The following is a 2843-nucleotide window of genomic DNA, read 5'->3' on the forward strand; positions in this document are numbered from 1 at the left end:
CGATTTTCGACTTAAAATGGAGATAAAAATTACTAAAATGTATACTTTTTCAAACTTTTATCAAAGTTATGTTCTTTGATAAACTGAGAACCGATTCCATTAAATAAATCATGAAAAAGTTGGCAATTGTTAATTAGACGATCAAAAATATAAAATTTGAGCCAAAATGGTTGGGCAGGCCTGATTTAGCGGATGGGGGAGTGGCTTTATTATCGGATGTATATTTTTCACATAACATGTAACAGTTACTGAGCCAGAAATAAACTTAAATGTCAGAGAATGACAAAGGTATTTTTCAAACAAAATATTTATTTGACCTTACATTACAATCGTACTTTTATGAAAAGGTAGTAAAATGTGTTAGTGTAAAATTAACATTTGAATAACAGGAATCACTTGAAAATATTTTACACCAAAATATTTGAGTACCTTTGTATAAAAGTTTGATTGACTTAAATTATTATTTTGGTTTGAAAATGCCTATTTCTGTGATCCATGACCATTACTTTAAAATTTTCTTCTGGCTCAGTAACTGTTACGTTAGCAGGGAAAATATTTGTTCAGATTTGAAGGCATTGCAATACGTAAAAAACAATTTAAATACATCAAAGTAAATATATTGTTGAAAAGATTGCATTTACGATACAAATTATAGTTCAAAAAATCTTGTTTACGTTAGCAGGGAAATTTCACTTTCCCTGCTGTCTTCACATTTTTTTCCCTGCTGACGATATGAAGTGAGCAGGAAAGTGAAATTCAATGACGCCATCTGGTGGCCAATACGAGAACTAAAATTTTCCCTGCTAACGTTTCCCTGCTGAAGTAACATCAGTTGTACAATTTCTTTCATTTTGTCGTTCTCGTGAAACCGTGTACGTCTAAGTCCAAAATGTAAACAAACGTTTAGGTGATTCCGGTGGTTAGTGAGTGGTGGTCCACGACGTCTATCAAAACAGAACGCGTCCGCAGCCAGGACTTGGACGCGGATACCTTCGAAGGAGGATGGTTGCGGAACAAGGTTAGGGGATTAGGGAAAGTTGGTTTTCAAAGGATGAGGCCAGCTTCCTGCCGGATCTGCAGCTGTTTCACGACCGAAATGGGTAAGAAGGAAGCTTGGGTTTGGTGGCGTTTGTGTTTGATTTTGTTTGTTTTTGTAGGACGCCGTTTATGCGGATGTGAATTTGCACCGGTTGTAATCGATAAAGTTAGTTTTAACGGTGAGGAGAAGGATCCGACGGAAGAGGGAAACGACGAGAAGCGATCGAAGGTGGTCAGCGCGGATGTTGCACTCGGTGCCGGCGGTTTACGACCATCAGCAGCATTATGTGCCGGAAGTGATGACGGGACAGTGTAGGATGTCCAGAGGGTCCACAGTCCATTTCTCCGCAGTTTGACGAGTATTACATAAACATCCGGAAGAACAGTTTGCACCAGTTCTGGAAGGACCGTCTGTACGAAAGCCGCAGGTCCTGAAGCTGTCGTACTCGGATTACTTCCAGAGGTTGGAGCGATATCCGACGAACCTGATCAAGAACATCTACCTGGAATACCGAAGAAGTCACCGGTGAGTATTGAAAATGTGTTCAGTGTCCAGCCAATTTAATTTACTTTCAAACTCTTTCAGCAACTCCCGCCCGCAAACTCTCAACTCGCGACGGCGCAGCTTCGGCCGGATGAACTGGCAACATCTGTGCCATTCTCGAAGGAGGACGATGCGATCGGGAACTATCGGTTCAGGCGCTTCACTTCTCAGTCGGAAAATGTCGACTTACCTTCCCGAATTAACACCCAATGGCCAACTCCTCCAAGCCTGTCCTGATGTAACCGGCAACGAGACTACCCTGTTCTCTACATCGCTGTCGCGCTCCAAAATGCAGGCCGCGATGTTAAGCAGCATAAGCAGCAGTTTTATTATTAAAATAAAAATAAAAATAGAAATAAAATCCATCACATTTTTCGAAAATCATCACTGTAATGTTAAATGTTATTTATTGTTGCCATAAAAAGTTTCTTCTTATAATAAAAGTAAAAAACTTTTAGCGATACAACGATTTTGTTTCAGAAGTGCATGGTAGTATCAAAAACTTTCCAACTTTTAAATTAAAAAGTTTGAACTTTCTACGAATATTCACCAACGCGAACTTTTAATCCAACGAACGATCTTTTTAAATTTAGAGTATTTTTTCTTTGTGTGTACCAACCACTAGTGTCTTCCTTTTTAACTACAAGGACTTCGCCGCCGTGGGCTCCTAAGTATTTGAGTACAGCAGGGAGCGACAGCGCCGGATACCCATATTTACACTTAGATTTTTTAGAGCGCCCGCCGCGGGATTCGAACCAGCAACCACTGGATTGAGCATGAGCATGAGCATGAGAGATCACCCATGGTTGCCCGATTCGAACCAGCAACCTCTGGATTGTGAGTTTAGTGCGCGGTCCGTTTGATCCACACGGGAGGGACAAAAAACATCCCAATAAATCGTTACAACATTGCACTGTAACCTTCCACTGAAGCAATCTGGGTAGGATCTGGTTTCAAAATCTTGAAGTTTCGACTTGTTTCTATGGAATGCCTGTCGCACAAACGGTTCAAACGGATAGAAACAAGAGAAATCAAGTTTCAATCATGCTAATACATATCAGAACTCATAGTTTTTGCTGATGCGCGTTGAATGAAGTCAAGATGATCAAAATCCATAATAAAATAGAGATTTTATGAATGATTTTAGAAATAGCAAAAATACGATTTGTTGTACATTTTACCCAAAATGCTCAAACTTCAACAGCTTGTAACTTTTGAACCCCGGGTTTAGAAAGTTGATCCAGTAGACTTTTTTCATATC

The 2843-nt window shown here is 39.8% G+C and overlaps 1 long non-coding RNA gene across 1 annotated transcript; it reads left to right on the forward strand.

Annotated features, from left to right (window-relative positions):
* The first annotated feature begins 1046 nt into the window (after window positions 1-1046).
* Window positions 1047-1918, forward strand: LOC119770375. Its single transcript, XR_005278793.1, has 3 exons — window positions 1047-1100; window positions 1158-1564; window positions 1625-1918. It is a non-coding gene; the product is annotated as an uncharacterized LOC119770375 (long non-coding RNA).
* The last annotated feature ends 925 nt before the right edge of the window (window positions 1919-2843 follow it).

This window comes from Culex quinquefasciatus, chromosome 3 (genome assembly GCF_015732765.1).
Source record: "Culex quinquefasciatus strain JHB chromosome 3, VPISU_Cqui_1.0_pri_paternal, whole genome shotgun sequence".
NCBI classification, from domain to species: domain Eukaryota; kingdom Metazoa; phylum Arthropoda; class Insecta; order Diptera; family Culicidae; genus Culex; species Culex quinquefasciatus.